Here is a 17,864-nt window from a genome sequence, read left to right as displayed (position 1 = left end):
TTCTTTATATTAAATATGTTGTAACTTATTGTTGTTATTCTTTTGAATGCTCAAATTGTCCAGATTTGACCAATGCAATCTTTGTTATTTTTTAACTCCGCAATCCAGGTCAAACTAAGCTATTTTTCATGCCCAGAGTAATTTATAATATTTCCCACTCCCAACAGGAATTGAGAAAGGGACTCCAGAAGTTGGGGGCTTATTCAGACTTCTTAAAAGTCTACCTTCTTCCTCTGTACTTTCAGCCCAAAGTGAGACTTTTGAGTTGGGAAGAGATACTTCTGAATTAAACTACTAATCACTGTCACCCAATTCTAATCCCAACCATCTTTATTCTAGGCATACCATACTCACTGCCATGCTTACCCTTCAGTTGGGCACCTTTGTCCTCCTTCCTATTGGCCTTCTGGTTCCTACCCAACTGTCCAGTCCATAGGCTTCAATGACACCTTTTTCCCACCCCTGTGGTAGCGTTGGCTGCCTCCTTTACCTACTCAAGTAACCGCTTTACCGCTAATTTATTGCTCTCTGTTTTCATCTATAGGATCTTACCTAGCCATATGGCCTGCTGCCTCTGCCAATTTAAAAACAGCATTGAGGCTGTCTGCAAGACAGTCAAGCTGCATTGCAACAGTGCATGTCTGACAAACACCACACACTGTCGTGAGTCCAACTTGCATGGTGATAAATTGTTACATTAAGTATTTGTTTTTAAACTTTTTATTTTTAGTGATGATAAAATTTTAAGCTAATGACATAATTGCTTTATTTTTATTTACTCATTCAGAGTTAAACTCCCTCAATTTCTGAACTACTCCCTTGCTGAGAGTCAGGTTCTCAGTTACTATTACAAAATTTAATAATAGAACTGTTCCATATACACAAAGGACCAAGACAAAGGAATGGGAAGGCTAGGGAATAACATTAACATCCACACACTGTGTACTGTGCTCTCTGCTTGATGCTTTGCCCACAGTGATAATTTCTTCCTATAGTGCAATGTAGTTTGTAAGCTGGTTTTAAATCCATGAGATCTCAAGTACTCTCTGCCTTATAGGACAGATGTAGATACGGTTTTGGTTTTTCTGTTTTTACACTTTTATAAGAGTACAAGTGATGCTGTTTTATTTGAAGCCTGAGAGCTTCTGGTTCCATAACCAGAAATTGCTACCTGGCTCTTCTAATGGAATGGAGGGCTTTTCCATTCTTAGACCATCCAACTCTGAACTTGCTCCGAATCTCAAACCTTTCTGTTCACAGAACAAACGCTCAAGGGCTTTCAAGAGTGTTTCTGCAGATTAGGTTTATTAGCATCAACTTCATGACTTCTAAAATGTGACTGCTTTCATGTCCAGATAGCTTGAATACAGGTATCTACCAGTGATACGGGGTGGATAATTAATAATGCTTGGTTACATAAAGTCAGTGTTGCTTATTTTTCAAAACTTTTTTTTTTTTTTTTTTTTTTTTTTACCAATTATATTATTCCCTTCTCCCCAAGAAGTGGGCAGAAAAGCTTTGTTAACCTCCTTTTACAGATGAGGAAAAACAAGATCAGAGGTGCTAAGTGCTGTAGCCTAGTGCCAGGTCTTCTGGCCCCAATTCTGGGTTCTCCCCAAGCCCATGCTTCTTCACTTTCTCACAATCTTTACTTCTTCCTCTGACCCTCACCACCACCCAAAATACTTTTAATTCTGGAAAAGAAACCCAGCTGCACACTGGCACACTTGACCTTCATGCAGTCAGAAGCTTTGGATGATTCCCCATCCAAAATATTAGAGATGAAATGAAAGCAAAGTAGGCATCTGACAAAAGTTGCTTTTTCCCTTCTGCATTTTAGGACCTCAAGTAATGTTTAGCCAGAAACTGCTATCATACCAGAGATTCATTGTGTACTTAACAACATAGGCATACAATCTGGCAAATTTGAAAAACTCTTAACATACACCCCAAATCCCTGCCCAAATTTAAGAACTAGGGTGGACACAGTGCTTTTTTCCATGTCGCATCTTCTGTGATGGGGCTACGATATGTGGGAGCAGAGAATGGGGAGGGTGGAGCGCATGCCAGATGAGGATCTATCAGCAATGGGAGGGGGCCTCCACTTTAGCATCTCCACCCTGCTCCTCTCAGAGGACCGCCTTTCATTGCATTCAGCTGTGATGGTAGCAAGAACACAGGCGCGGCCCTCCCTCTCCCCCTCCCCCTCCCCACGGTCTCCCTCTGATGCCGAGCCGAAGCTGGACGGTACTGCTGCCATCTCGGCTCACTGCAACCTCCCTGCCTGATTCTCCTGCCTCAGCCTGCCGAGTGCCTGCGATTGCAGGCGCGCGCTGCCACGCCTGACTGGTTTCGTATTTTTTTGATGGAGACGGGGTTTTGCTGTGTTGGCCGGGCTGGTCTCCAGCTCCTAACTGCAAGTGATCCGCCAGCCTCGGCCTCCCGAGGTGCCGGGATTGCAGACGGAGTCTCGTTCACTCAGTGCTCAATGGTGCCCAGGCTGGAGTGCAGTGGCGTGATCTCGGCTCGCTACAACCTCCACCTCCCAGCAGCCCGCCTTGGCCTCCCAAAGTGCCGAGATTGCAGCCTCTGCCCGGCTGCCACCCCATCTGGGAAGTGAGGAGCGTCTCTGCCCGGCCGCCCATCGTCTGGGATGTGAGGAGCCCCTCTGCCTGGCTGCCTAGTCTGGAAAGTGAGGAGCGTCTCTGCCCGGCCGCCCATCGTCTGAGATGTGGGGAGCACCTCTGCCCTGCCGCCCCATCCGGGATGTGAGGATCGTCTCTGCCCGGCTGCCCCGTCTGAGAAGTGAGGAGACCCTCTGCCTGGCAACCGCCCCGTCTGAGAAGTGAGGAGCCCCTCCACCCAGCAGCCACCCGGTCTGAGAAGTGAGGAGCCCCTCCGCCCAGCAGCCACCGCGTCTGGGAAGTGAGGAGCATCTCTGCCCGGCAGCCACCTCGTCCGGGAGGGAGGTGGGGGGGTCAGCCCCCCACCTGGCCAGCCGCCTCGTCCGGGAGGGAGGTGGGGGGGTCAGCCCCCCACCCGGCCAGCCGCCCCGTCCGGAGGGAGGTGGGGGGGGTCAGCCCCCCGCCCGGCCAGCCGCCCCGTCCGGGAGGTGAGGGGCGCCTCTGCCCGGCCGCCCCTACTGGGAAGTGAGGAGCCCCTCTGCCCGGCCAGCCGCCCCGTCCGGGAGGTGAGGGGCGCCTCTGCCCGGCTGCCCCTACTGGGAAGTGAGGAGCCCCTCTGCCTGGCCAGCCGCCCCGTCCGGGAGGGAGGTGGGGGGGTCAGCCCCCCGCCTGGCCAGCCGCCCCGTCCGGGAGGTGAGGGGCGCCTCTGCCCGGCCACCCCTACTGGGAGGTGAGAAGCCCCTCTGCCCGGCCACCACCCCATCTGGGAGGTGTGCCCAGCAGCTCATTGAGAACGGGTCATGATGACAATGGTGGTTTAGTGCAATAGAAAGGGGGGAAAGGTGGGGAAAAGATAGAGAAATCGGATGGTTGCCGTGTCTGTGTAGAGAGAGGTAGACATGGGAGACTTTTCATTTTGTTCTGTACTAAGAAAAATTCTTCTGCCTTGGGATCCTGTTGATCTGTGACCTTACCCCCAACCCTGTGCTCTCTGAAATGTGCTGTATCCACTCAGGGTTGAATGGATTAAGGGTGGTGCAAGATGTGCTTTGTTAAACAGATGCTTGAAGGCAGCATGCTCATTAAGAATCATCACCACTCCCTAATCTCAAGTACCCAGGGACACAAACACTGCGGAAGGCCGCAGGGTCCTCTGCCTAGGAAAACCAGAGACCTTTGTTCACTTGTTTATCTGCTGACCTTCCCTCCACTATTGTCCTGTGACCCTGCCAAATCCCCCTCTGCGAGAAACACCCAAGAATGATCAATTAAAAAAAAAGAACACAGGCACACCGAGGACGAGGAGAGCGGGAGCCTTGTGCTCTCTCTGCATCTGAGGCAGGACAGCACAGGGTATGGCACAGTCTGCAGAGAGGCCAGCTCATCAGCTCATCAGGGAAGCACTTGTCTTCCACCTTGGGCTTTGACTGAGCACTGGGCAATTGGCCCCTGGGGATCAATGAAATAATCCTAAGCAGAGTTACTCTATGTCACACTATGGAATGTTCCAAGTAGATGGCCGTGTTTTCAAAAGATGTATTTTCTCCTTTTGTTGTTGCCATTTCATAGGTTTAGGATTGGGTGTGTGTTTCTCCTCTCTGAATGGCACTCAAATGTTTGCTGACTCCTACTCTGTGTGACTGGGGTGTACAGCTATGGACTGATGCATCCCATCCCATTATCTTTCATGAGCAAAGCAGTCTCTTTTTTGACAGCTGAAGAAGAATCTGTAGGGAATCCAGAAGGAGCGTTCATGAAGGTGTTACAAGCCCGGAAGAATTACGCAAGCACTGAGCTGATTGTTGAGCCGGAGGAGCCCTCAGACAGCAGTGGCATCAACTTGTCAGGCTTTGGGAGTGAGCAGCTAGACGCCAATGATGAGAGTGATTTTATCAGTACACTAAGTTACATCTTGCCTTATTTCTCAGCGGTAAACCTAGATGTGAAATCACTTACTACCGTTCATTAAACTGCCAACCATATTAAACAGCCTGGCAAAGATTGAAACTGTAGGCCAAAACCGGCAGAGAGTGAATAGAGTCCTCATGGGCCCAAGGAGCATCCAGAAAAGGCACTTCAAAGAGGTAGGAAGGCAGAGCATCAGGAGGGAACAGGGTGCCCAGGCATCTGTGGAGAACGCTGCCGAAGAAAAAAGGCTCAGGAGTCCAGCCCCAAGGGAGCTGGAACAGCCTCACACACAGCAGGGGCCTGAGAAGTTAGCGGGAAACGCCATCTACACCAAGCCTTCGTTCACCCAAGAGCATAAGGCAGCAGTCTCTGCTGAAACCCTTCTCCAAGGGCGCGCCTTCTACCTCCAGCCCTGCAAAAGCCCTACCACAGGTGAGAGACAGATTGAAAGACTTAAACCGTGCTATTTCCATTTTAGAAAGTGAAATGGCTAGAATTACAAATACGAGGACTTCTAAACCAATCCGTACATTCCAGAAAAAAATATCGCTTTCACAAAACTCGCTCCCATGTGACCCACAGAACACCCAAGGTCAAAAAGAGTCCAAAGGTCAGGAAGAAAAGTTATCTGAGTAGACTGATGCTCACAAACAGGCTTCCATTCTCTGCAGCGAAGAGCCTCATAAGTTCCCCTTCACAAGGGGCTTTTTCATCCTTAGGAGACCTGAGTCCTCAAGAAAACCCTTTTCTGGAAGTATCTGCTCCTTCAGAACATTTTATAGAAAATAATAATACAAAGGACACAACTGCAATAAATGCCTTTGAAGAAAATGTTTTTATGGAAAACACTAACATGCCAGAAGGAACCATCTCTGAAAACACAAACTACAATCATCCTCCTGAGGCAGATTCTGCTGGGACTGCATTCAACTTAGGGCCAACTGTTAAACAAACTGAGACAAAATGGGAATACAACAACGTGGGCACTGACCTGTCCCCCGAGCCCAAAAGCTTCAATTACCCATTGCTCAGTTTGAAATTCAGCTAACCCAGCAGCTACAGTCCCTTATCCCCAACAACAATGTGAGAAGGCTCATTTCTCATGTTATCCGGACCTTGAAGATGGACTGCTCTGGGGCCCATGTGCAAGTGACCTGTGCCAAGCTCATCTCCAGGACAGGCCACCTGATGAAGCTTCTCAGTGGGGAGCAGGAAGTAAAGGCATCTGAGATAGAATGGGATACGGACCAATGGAAGACTGAGAACTACATTAATGAGAGCACAGAAGCCCAGAGTGAACAGAAAGAGAAGTCGCTTGAGGTGAGGACCACACAGAAACATGAGACTCAGATTTCCCATCATTTAGCATATCCCAGGAAAGTGCCCACACAGAAGAATCTGGGACTCCCAGGCCATAGCTTATCTTGGCCATGTAACTTTGGTCATGACAGTGATCTCCCACTTTGCTCATGTAGAGAGTGAAATATAGATTAGGGCACAAGATGAACTGTAGGCCGGGGGTGGTAGCTCACGCCTGTAATCTCAGCACTTTGGGAGGCCAAGGTGGGTGGATTACTTGAAGTCAGGAGTTTGAGACCAGCTTGGCCAACATAGTGAAAGCCTGTCTCCACAAAAAATAAAAAAATTAGCTGGGTTGATGACACATGCCTCTAGTCCCAGCTACTTGGGAGGCTGAGGTGGGAGGATCACCTGAGCCCAGGGAGGTCGAGTCTAGTGAACGGTGATTGCACCACTGTACCCCAGCCTGGGTGATAGAGTGAGACCCTCTTTCAAAAAAATAACCTGTAAGCTACTCACCTGGAATACTGGGGTTTTGAATAGTTAGCTCTCATTCTGGTGGTTTTTTTTTTTTCTTTTTTTTTTTTTTTTTTTTTTAGCTCACAAAAGAAGTTCCAGGATATGGCTACACTGAAAAACTCATCTTTGCATTAATTGTTACTGAAATACTAACAATTTTGACTATACTTTTCTGCCTCATCGTGGTAAGGACAATAATTAATTCAGGTTTTCAGAATGCAGTCCTGTCTTTGTGTGGATTCAGAGCTCACAAACTGAAAACCAAAGCCACTTTCCCACCTGCTGCTACTTGACATACTTCTTCAGTCATTTAAGGCTGAGGTGTATGCCTTGTTCTTTTACTGCAGTGTATATTTCAGGATTTTTAAAAGATCCTCGCTTCCAGATCTCTGTGAATTAAAACCAAGTTAATCCCACTAGACTATTTTAAGAAGTCGATATAATAGCAAAATTTCTCCACCCAAAACTATGTAAACAATTGGATGTACGCATCAAGTCACCCTTACTCTGCCACTAATTTATTTCCTTGTTGCTGAAATGATGAGAGAGGTATAATCTCCACCCTCACAGAGTTGTCATCACCCTGGAGAGGAAGGAGAGAGCCAAAAGACAGAAGTATTGTCTTGTAGACTTATTAGATTTACACAGTATGATCCTCAAGTGTGTAAGGCATTGTCTAAATAGGTCCAGTTAAAGCACTACAGAGTAGCCATCTTTAAGTTCACAGGCGAGGGGGAACGTCTCATACTCTAGCCCTCCTGAGCCTAGACCCTCTGTGAGATGTGTCACCATTTCTTGGACACCATGTGAGACATTCCCCCTCAGATTAGAGATGCTCAGCCTGCATCAACTTATCTAAAGCCTACATCTGGCTACTCTGGGGCAAGTCCTGTTTACAGTGCCCATTCCTGGAGCTTGCCTCTGTTTGTCTTTTGTTCGATTACATGATGTATTACTTTTCCCAACAGGCCAGTGCTAGCATATTGGAAGAGTGATTTAATAAAGCTGGCAACCTTGGCGCTATGCCACCAGTCCAAACTTATTTGCCTCATTTACCATTTCCATTATTGTGGCAGCCCTCCATTCCAGCCACAGCAGCCCCTCACCATACCCCAGTCACACCACCCGCATTTCTGCTTTTGTCTGTGTGTTTGTCCATCTAAAATGCCCTTATTTCACTCTGCCTGTGGGAGTCCTATGCATCTCTCAAAAGCCAACTCAAGTTCATCTTTCTTCTTGACACCTTCCCTGAATATTCCAGCCCTGCTGAGCCTAGTCCCCTTGTGAGATTTGTCACCATTTCTTGGACACCATATGAGAGACTTCAGAGGCTGAAGTGGGAGGATCGCTTGAGCCTGGGAGGTCGAGGATGCAGTGAGCTGTGGTCGTACCACTGCACTCTAGCCTGGGCAACACAGCGAGGCCCTGTCTTAAAAACAGCCACCACCAAAAACTATCTTGGGATCTGAATAGGATTACGTTAAATTTGTAGATTAATTTGAGAATTTACATCTGTACGACATTCTAGGAACGTGCTATCTCATGATGGAACTAACAAGGACACACCTGCTGTCCCCAGCCCTTTTGGGAGGTGGGGAGGGATAGGAAGGAGAAAGGTTTTGGTGCCTATTGCTGCTGATGGTGGGCATCAGGCCAGGCCAGGGGCCTTCTTGGAGGCTCTGGGAAAGGGGAAGGGAAGGCCACCGGGTGTGAGAGAGAGGGCACTTGTCTCCTTCAAGGCTGATGGAAGGTAGGATATGTGAGTCCTCCTTCCTCTTAAGTGGCAGGAAACAGTATTTTCTCTTTTATTTCTTTTTTTCCCCTGGATCCTAGAACTGAGGAAACACTATTTTCTCATCTTACTGCTTTTTGCGCCCCCACTCTATTCCTTTTACGCAAACCTCACAGAATTTTAACCAGAAAGGCCAGGCAGGACGGCTCACGCCTGTAATCACAGCACTTTGGGATCACTTGAGGTTAGGAGCTCGTGACCAACCTGACCAACATGGTGAAACCCCATCTCTACTAAAAATACTAAATTAGCTGGCTGTGGTGGCGCAGGCGTGTAATCCCAGCTACTTGGGAGGCTGAGGCAGGAGAACTGCTTGAACCCAGGAGGCGCAGGTTGCAGGGAGCCAAGATAGCACCATTGCACTCCAGCCTGGGGAACGAGCCAAACTGTCTCAAATAAAAAAAACAACAAAAAAGAATTTTAACTACGGAGAACTTAGTAGTTTGTCCTTTTATGACAGGAAAACTGAGAAGGAGAAAGGGAGAGTGTCTTACCCCATGGTCACACAATGCACTCTGCCTTTTCCTATTTTATTCAAATTCAAAAATAACATGTTGTGCTTTAAGCTGATTTCGCAGCTCACTCACTCATCAGCGACAGCCAGCCGTATGAAGACTGTGAGATAGAGAACTTGGCTAGCTGCACTCAGGCATTTGCTTGAGGTGATCCAACTTATAGAATAAAGTATCTAGAAAAGGAAGAACCACTTCATCTCCCACCCCCCGTCAAATGATGCCTGTGAGACTAAGTCCGAAGGGGACTGATATAAAATGCTTCTGCCCAGCATGGTTGTGCAGTTTGTTCACTGCACAAGGGCACTTGGCCAAGGGGATGAGTGGGAATGAACATCCTGCCCCTGCTCCATGCTGAGCCACATACAAAGTCCCCCCAGTATATTGTGGGGCCCTTCTGGGGAGACATGGAGAGCTTCTGAAAGTCCCACATGCATGGAATTATTTTCAAGACCCCAGGTATGTGGTCTGTGGTGGTTCTTCTCGCTGTGATTATGGACTGAGATACTCATTTAGTCCTAATAAGACCAGAGAAGTACATTGTGAGATATGTGGGAAACGGCTGCATCACTCACTGTCTTGTGCATGTGTCTCCCCAGGGGCATTTTCAGATTTCTGCCACAGAGGAGATGCTCTTCGCAAAGGGAGAGTCAGGTACATTGGAGGATTCATTGCTGTGGCCAGGGAAAGCAGAGGACATGCAAAATTAATATTTCCCTTTCTATCTTCTAGGATGAACTTTTCTTATTCCGACAGCCGCTCTGGCTGAAAGATACGTATAAACCTCTCAGTGCCACAAGATTAAATAATCACATATGGAAGCTGCACAAGAAGTCATCTAATGAGGACGAGATCCTCAACAGGGACCCTGGGTAAATGACGGGACCCTCACAGTTCCCATCTAAAATGAGGAGGGGGTGAGAAGCTTAATTGCTCCTTTCAAGAATGAAAACCTTGGCATTGTTATTCTTATCCCAGGGACAGCGAAGCCCCAACAGAGAAGGAGGAGGAGAGTGAAGCCCTGCCATAGGAGGAGAACCCAGCCCACCTCAGGCCTCCTGAAAAAAAAAAACATAGCATAAACCATACCCATCAGAAAGAAAAGCAGGACTGAAGCCAGCGGCCCACACATCCACAGAGGCAGCGGGCAGAGCAAGCACAGGGCCATCGTTCCTGCCCTTGTTTCCCAGTCTAATTAGTCACCCAGACCTGAAAACATATCCTCAGGGGGTGGAGATTTTACAATTAAATACCATTGTTTTTGGTGCTCTCTCCCTTGGTTCATCAAGCACCAGTCATATACCACATACTTGAACTCCTGCCCACAGGGGACCTCCCGTCTCCTGGCCCCTATCATAGGATCACTGGGCCTACCTGCACTGTGGGGCCAAGCCCTGTCTTTTTCCCAAGCCCTCAAGCACACACATGAATGTTCATCCAGACTTGGTAGGGGGCTTTTCACCCTTACAAGATGGCTAAAGATTCACATTGCTTTTTTTAAAATTTGTTTTTCTTTTTAAAAATCCCAACCCTTGGATAGCAGGGAGGTGCTGGAGGGGTAGAGTCAAGAAGAATGTGTGAGAACAGTAATTTCCCAAGACTGCCCTCTGCGGGCCTGTATTTCAGAAAACACACTGGTGGGGCTACCTCTCCATTCACATGTACTGCCCTAGCCTCTCCCCATCCCCGGCTGATGCACTTCCATATCTGCACTGTTCCATAACAGCAGTAGCATGTTGCAGAAGGTGCAAGGATTCCTCCACTCCATCTTCAAAGAAAAAGTCGCTAATAAATCACATTTGGTAGGTTAGTGAACGTTAAACACATTAGTGAGCAAAAGAAAATAGGAATGAACAAGAATTGGTCATCTACCTAACTGAACACAAATGAACTCTGGCAGTTCCATAACAGGAGGTAAAGAACCGCGCTAATTGCAGAACAGCAGCCCCCCTACCTTCCCAGGAGCAGTGTGACTGGGAAGCAGCCCCGTGTGTGTGCTGGTGCAGGTTCTAAGCAAAGTGAGCTGCCCATCAGTTCTGATGAGTTTGCTGATGCTAGACATATGACGTCTGTTCTCTTGCTGCCTGCCCCAGTTATCTCCCAAAGTTCTTTACTGAGAATGAAAAGCATCTTTCTCTGTGTGGTGACTTCAGTAGGCCAACAAATATTTGAGTTTAAAGCACAAGACTAAATAGTCATAGGCAGAGCAGTGCTACCATTTACAATTTGCTTACTTGATGCTAAACCATGGGTTAGGCATTTTACAGTCATATCATGTAGCCCAGCAAGTCATGGAAGCATAGTTGTTAAAATCATCTGATACTTTGGGAGGCTGAGGCGGGCAGATCACGAGGTCAGGAGATCGAGACCATCCTGGCTAACATGGTGAAACCCTGTCTCTACTAAAAATACAAAAAAAATAGCCACGGGTGGTGGCAGGAGCCTGTAGTCCCAGCTACTCAGGAAGCTGAGGCAGGAGAATGGCGTCAACCCGGGAGGTGGAGCTTGCAGTAAGCCAAGATCATGCCACTGCACTCCAGCCTGGGCAAGAGAGTGAGACTTCGTCTAAAAAAAAAAAAATCATCATCTGACAGATAAGGATACAGGGCTCGAAGAACATAGGTGACCTGCCCCAAGTGTCCAAAGCCACACATCCAAAATGACAAATTAGGGTTTTAAGCCAGCACTGTTAGACTTCAACGCCTCTTAACCATTCCATTGCCCTGCTATAGGGCATAGGGAGATAGGGGGGATAAGCCATGGTTGCCATCAAAGAGTTAATATATCAATAATATGCGGATGGTGAGGATGATGGCAGCTGCTGGGGGTCTACAGGCGTGTACCACCATGCCCAGCTACAATTCTTATTATTCCCAAATGCTACTGTGTCCGGAATTAGTGGGTTATTGGTCTTACTGACTTCAAGAATGAAGCCGCGGAACCTCGCGGTGAGTGTTACAGCTCTTAAGGTGGTGCGTCTGGAGTCTGTTCGTTCTGATGTTCAGATGTGTTCGGAGTTTCTTCCTTCTGGTGGGTTTGTGGTCTCGCTGGCTCAGGAGTGAAGCTGCAGACCTTCACGGTGAGTGTTACAGCTCTTAAGGCAGCGCGTCTGGAGTTGTTTGTTCCTCCCGGTGGGCTCGTGGTCTCGCTGGGCTCAGGAGTGAAGCTGCAGATCTTCGCGGTGAGTGTTACAGCTCATAAAAGCAGCGTGGACCTAAAGAGTGAGCAGTAGCAAAATTTATTGCAAAGAGCAAAAGAACAAAGCTTCCACAGTGTGGAAGGGGACCCGAGCGGGTTGCCAATGCTGGCTCAGGCAGCCTGCTTTTATTCTTATCTGGCCCCACCCACATCCTGCTGATTGGTAGAGCCAAGTGGCCTGTTTTGACAGGGTGCTGATTGGTGCATTTACAATCCCTGAGCTAGATACAAAGGTTCTCCACGTCCCCATCAGATTAGTTAGATACAGAGTTTCGACACACAGGTTCTCCAAGGCCCCACCAGAGCAGCTAGATACAGAGTGTCGATTGGTGCATTCACAAACCTTGAGCTAAACACAGGGTGCTGATTGGTGTGCTTACAAACCTTGAGCTAGATACAGAGTGCCGATTGGTGTATTTACAATCCCTGAGCTAGACAAAGGTCCTCCAAGGCCCCACCAGACTCAGGAGCCCAGCTGGCTTCACCCAGTGGATCCCGCACTGGGGCAGCAGGTGGAGCTGCCTGCCAGTCCTGCGCCATGCGCTCACACTCCTCAGCCCTTGGGCAGTCGATGGGACTGGGCACCGTGAAGCAGGGGGTGGGGCTCGTCGGGGAGGCTCGGGCCGCACAGGAGCCCATGGAGGGGGTGGGAGGCTCAGGCATGGCGCCCTGCACGTCCCAAGCTCTGCCCCACGGGAAGGCAGCTAAGGCCCGGTGAGAAATCGAGCATAGCGCCAGTGGGCCGGCACTGCTGGGGGACCCAGTACACCCTCCACAGTCACTGGCCCGGGTGCTAAGCCCCTTACTGCCTGGGGCCGGCGGGGCTGGCAGGGCCGGCCGGCTGCTCTGAGTGTGGGCCCGCCAAGCCCACGCCCACCCGGAACTCCAGCTGGCCCGCAAGCACCGCACGCAGTCCCGGTTCCCGCTAGTGCCTCTCCCTCCACACCTCCCTTCAAGCTGAGGGAGAGGGCTCCAGCCTTGGCCAGCCCAGAAAGGGGCTCCCACAGTGCAGTGGTGGGCTGAAGGGCTCCTCAAGTGCCGCCAAAGTGGGAGCCCAGGCAGAGGAGGTGCCGAGAGCAAGCGAGGGCTCTGAGGACTGCCAGCATGCTGTCACCTCTCACTACCCCGCCATATTTCTAAAAACTCCCAAAGTAAGATTCTACTTTGCCTAGTTTGTCCTCAATTGAGCAGTTTTATCTAAGCCCAGAGTTTCTGCTGGGCCAGACTATGGATAAGCTGTCTCTCCCAGGCTGGTGCCCATGCCTGCCTGTAGCCAGTGGGGGGAGGGGCACCCAGGGTCAGGTGGAACAAAACATGACTGCCTAGGGCTGCCTCTGTCTCCATCTCACTGATCGCAAATCACAGTTCAGACAGCCAGCTCTTAAGTGAGACCTGAGTGCCAGAGAGAGGTGGATACGAGGCCAACAGTTACTAAATGAATGAAAATTGTGATTCCAATGAAGCCTGCCAGAGAAATAAAGCATTTTTTAAAAGATGGAAATAAGCCGATATCTGACTAGGGCAAACATGATGCAGACAAGAAATGCACCGGTTCAGAGGAGGGAAGGTCAGGCCGCCTGGGGCGAGTCCATGAAAAAGATGGAACGTGCCAGATGCTGTGCCTGGTGCTGGGAAAGAGTTGACTAGGCCAGCATCCCTTTCCTCAAAGGGCTCCTAGACTTGGGGGAGGGCTGGATATCTGAACACATCCTGAGGAGACAGTGTGGGACAGCATGGTGGCAGTGGAGCCAGCCGTGGTTCTGCTCTTGGTCAGCTGGAAAGGAGATGTAAGGGATGGCTTAGAAGAAGGGAAGTGGAAGAAAAGTTTTCTGAGCTGACAAGAGGAAGGAAAGGCCTTCTAGAAGGACACTACAAAGGCATAGAAGCCCTAAGCAGAGTGAGCACCAGACTCCACAGGTTAAGGGCTCAGTCACACAGGACCATCCTCATGTCAGACCCCAGGTGCAAAGCCAAGCATCACCTATGCATCTGACCAACTGGCTATAAATTGGAGGTCCCCACAACTCCCTCCTCAGGTTTGAACATTTGCTAGAACAGCTCATGGAACCCAGGAAAACAGTTTTCTTACTATTGCTGATTTATTACAAACGATACTTTAAAGGACACAAATGAACAGCCAGATGAAGAGATACACAGGGTGAGGTCTGGAAGGGTCCTTGTGGAGTTGGGGTGCACCACTCTCCTGGAACATGGATGTGTTCGCCAACCCGGAAGCTCTCCAAGTCCTGTCTTTCAAGGAGTTTTCTGGAGGCTTTATCACGTAGGCATGATTGAGCTCCAGCTCCATTTCCTACCCCAGAGGATGGGGAATGGGGCTGACAGCACAATGCTTCCACCCATAGTTACATTTTTTGATGACCAGTCCCCAAATAAGGAGCCCACCATGAGTCACCTCATGAGAACAAAGGATGCTCCTATTGCCCAGAAAATTCCAAGGGATTTAGGAGCTCTGTGTCAGGAACCAGGGTCAAAGACCAAACGTTAGAACAAAAGATGTGCAACCATAAAAAACAGCGAGATCATGTCCTTTGCAGGAACATAGATGGAGCTAGAGGCCATTATCCTCAGCAAACTAAGACAGGAACAGAAAACCAAATACTGTATGTTTTTACTTATAAGTGGGAACTAAATGATGAGAACTCATAAACAACAGACACTGGGCCTGAGAGTGGAGGGTGGGAGGAGGGAGAGGAGCAGAAAAAACTACTGGGTACTAAGCTTCGTACCTGGGTGATGAAATAATCTGTACAACAAACCGCCGTGACACAAGTGTACCTATATTACGAACGTGCACATGTATCCCCTAACCTAAAATAAAAGTTTGTTTTCTAAAAGAAAAAAACCACTCAAGAGAAGAAAAATGATACATTTTTTACAAAAAGAAGACAATGCTCCTAGCACCTCCATCATTCAGGAATTTCCAAGGGTTTTAGGAGCTTTGTGTTAGGAACTGTGGGCAGAGACCAAATTTATATTTCTTCTTATGTTACACTACCCCAGATAGGAAAACAGAAATTACTCTAGATATTTCAAACAAAAAGGGGTTGTATATAGGCAATTAGTGCTTATCACTGGAGGGGCTAGAGGTGGTGAAGGTTGTGGGGATGGGGTTGCACCACTGGCTTTCAGGCTACTTTACCACAGCTGATTTCCAGAGGATGGAAGAAGGCAGGAAACTTGGGAAACCACTGCTGAGGTCCTTGCAACCCCACAGTCCCCAGGCTGGTGACTGGTGGGGGAGTATGGAGTCCAGCTGACCACCAGAGCCTGCACGCCTGCTGCTATGGGGGAGGAAAGGATGACTTCTACCTCCTTTCCACATTCCAAATTCCACGTGACTACATTTTATTGGCAGCACCCCGCTGGCAAGTGAGCCTTGATGTGTGCTTCCTGGGCTTCTGGCACCTGCACAGAAAGGGGTGAAATGAGTGTCACGAGCAGCCACCACTCTGCATCACACCTCCACGTCCAGGCGTGCTGGAGAGCCCCACTTATACTTGGAGGTGTCCTGGTGCCCTACCCACTTTTGGTAGGCGTTTGGGTATTTGAGGCTTTGCAAAAGAAGAAGGCGTGGAGTCTACGGTGGAGTCACATGGTGGAGACCTAGCTAAGTCAGAGGCCTGGAGAGGTGTCACTCTAGCTGGGCAGCAGGTGACACACCATCATCCTGAGCTGATTGGAGAAAGACCTGGGATTGACCTGGAGTTTGTTCTGGAATGTTTTCACTGGAATGAAAGCTGAGCGGTCTGCAGGCCATACAGTATTGGAGAAAACATAGCCCTCAATGAAAAAGGCTGCCAGAGAAAAGGTGTCCACAGGGATATTCAGGGGTTTTGTTTGTTTGGGTTTTTTTTTCTTTTTCTTTTGAGATGGAGTTTCGCTCTTGTTGCCCAGTCTGGAATGCAATGGCACAATCTCAGCTCACTGCATCCTCTGACTCCTGGGTTCAAGCAATTCTCCTGCCTCAGTTTCCCTAGTAGTTGGGATTATAGCCACACACCACCACACCCAGCTAATTTTTGTATTTTTAGTAGAGATGGGGTTTCACCATGTCGGCCAGGCTGGTCTCAAACTCCTGACCTCAGGTGATCCACCTGCCCCGGCCTCCCAAAGGGCTGGGATTATGGGATTACAGGTGTTAGCCGCTGCGCCCAGCTTGGTTTTTTTTTTTTTTTTTTTAAATGAGACAGTCTCACTATGTCGCCCAGGCTGCAGTGCAGTAGTGTGATCTTGGCTCACTGCAACCTCTGCCTCCTGAATAGCTGGGATTACCAGCACCCACCACCACGCCTGGCTAATTTTTACAGTTTTTTTGTAAAACAGAGTTTCACCATGTTGGCCAGGCTGCTCTTGAACTCCTGACCTCAAGTGATCCGCGCTCACCTTGGCCTCCCAAGGTGCTGGGATTACAGGCGTGAGCCACTGAACCCTGCCAGGCAATTCAGTTTCTGAAAATACACCTGTGGGTCTCTAGCCTTGAACATCCTTGGATGCTGCTTTAAATGGCTGATCCTCAATGCTTCCCTTCTAACTCACAGGCCCGCTCCCCTACATCAATCTCACAGAAAAAGGGACTTCTTATTCATTTTTTTGTTTTGTAGAGACAGGCTTACTTTGTTGCCCAGGCTGGTTTTGAACTCCCGGCCTTAAGTGATCCTCCCGCCTTGGTCTCTCAGGGTACTGGGATTACAGGCGGGAGTCCCCGCGCCTGGCGAAGCCTATATTAAACCCTTTTATGTTCACTCTGCGGTACTGCAGAGAGAGCAGGGAGGGAGCAGAGATGCCATGGGGACTTCAGTGGAGGAATCAGGAACCTAGGGTTGTTCTGAAGTGCCTTGATTATGGTATATGTGGAAGATTTTAGAGCTTGTTGTAAAAAGTGATGACCCATGGCTCTCCAGGCTGGGTCTGGGATTGCCTTTGTGGATTATAAGAGGATATTATGCAGCAGTTCTTAAAAATGAGGCAGACTGGGACAATCTATCTCCAAGATGCATAGGTGCTGTTAAGGGAACAAAGAAAGATTTAATAGGGCGTGTATAGTATGCTACTGTGCGCTGTGCATTATCTGTACAGAACTGTGAGGTCTGATACAGTAGCCACTAGCCACATATGGCTATTTACAAATAAATTTAGTTTGGGCCTGGTGGCTCATGCCTGTAATCCCAGCACTTTGGGAGGCAAAGGTGGGAAGATAGCTTGAGGCCAATAGTTCGAGACCAGCCTGTGCAACATAGTGAAACCTGTTTTCTACAAAAAATTTATTTATTTTTAATTTATTTATTTTTTGACACGGGTCTGTCACCCAGGCTGGAGTACAGTGGCACAGTCTCAGCTTCTTACAACCTCTGCCTCCAGGGCTCAAGCAATTCTCATGCCTCAGCCTCCCTAGTAGCTGGGACTACAGGCGCGCACCACCATACCCAGCTAATTTTTGTATTTTTGGTAGAGACAGGGTTTCGCCACGTTGGCCAGGCTGGTCTTGAACTCCTGACCTCAGGTGATCTGCCCGCCTCAGCCTCCCAAAGTGCTGAGATTACAGGTGTGAGCCACTGCACTTGGCCAAAAAATTTAAAAATGTAAAAATCAGCCAAACATGGTGGCATGCATCTGTAGTCCCAGCAATTTAGGAGGCTGAGGTGGGAGGATTTCTTGAACCCAGGAGGTCAAGGTTGTAGTGAGCTATGACTGCACCACCACACTCCAGCCTGGACAACAGAGTGAGGCCCTGTCTCAAAAAATAAATAAATAGGAGTTTGAGGCCATGTTCACACACCACTGCACTCCAGCCTGGTAAACAGAGCAAGACGCTGAGTCTTAAAAAGAAAAAAAAAAAATTTTTTTTAAAGTTAGCTCCTAAGACACACTAGCCACATATCAAGTGCTCAACTGCCCCGTGTGGCTAATGGCTACCAAACTGGGCAGCACGGGTGACTGTTTTCATCATTGAAGTTCTGTTGGACAAAACTGGCACAGAATACTTCTGGAAGC

At 48.7% G+C, this 17,864-nt stretch overlaps 1 pseudogene; it reads left to right on the top strand.

The window, feature by feature from the left end:
• Positions 1-452: 452 nt before the first annotated feature.
• Positions 453-8,365, top strand: LOC101150203 (leucine-rich repeat-containing protein 37A2-like; annotated as a pseudogene).
• Positions 8,366-17,864: the final 9,499 nt, after the last annotated feature.

Source organism: Gorilla gorilla, chromosome 4 (genome assembly GCF_029281585.2).
Source record: "Gorilla gorilla gorilla isolate KB3781 chromosome 4, NHGRI_mGorGor1-v2.1_pri, whole genome shotgun sequence".
Lineage (NCBI taxonomy): Eukaryota > Metazoa > Chordata > Mammalia > Primates > Hominidae > Gorilla > Gorilla gorilla.
Note: the sequence above shows the minus strand (reverse complement) of the source record. Positions and strands in the feature narration are given on the sequence as shown.